Source organism: Calidris pugnax, unplaced genomic scaffold, assembly GCF_001431845.1.
Source record: "Calidris pugnax isolate Ruff unplaced genomic scaffold, ASM143184v1 scaffold341, whole genome shotgun sequence".
Lineage (NCBI taxonomy): Eukaryota > Metazoa > Chordata > Aves > Charadriiformes > Scolopacidae > Calidris > Calidris pugnax.
This window is the reverse complement of record NW_015091149.1, coordinates 563,580-563,857: the sequence shown is the minus strand read 5'-3', so window position 1 is coordinate 563,857 and position 278 is coordinate 563,580.

Genomic DNA, 278 nt, shown 5'->3' with positions numbered 1-278 from the left:
GGGGGGGGGGGGGGATGCTTTGTGTGGACCCCGTTCAAGACATTGTCCTCTGCCAGCGGCCTGGCTTGCCCCCACCCCGGCAGCAGCTGCCTGCACAGCGGGTTCCCCGAGCACCACAGCTCTCCAGCCCTTAAAAATAAACCTTAACGAGCAGGAGGAGAAAGGCCCAGTCCCTCCCGCCTGGTACATTTGTGCCTCAAAGGCACAAACAGCCCCACAGCTCCCAGAGCCCCAGCCAGACGCTGAACTGGTTAAATATTCATGGCTGCCCCTTCCCC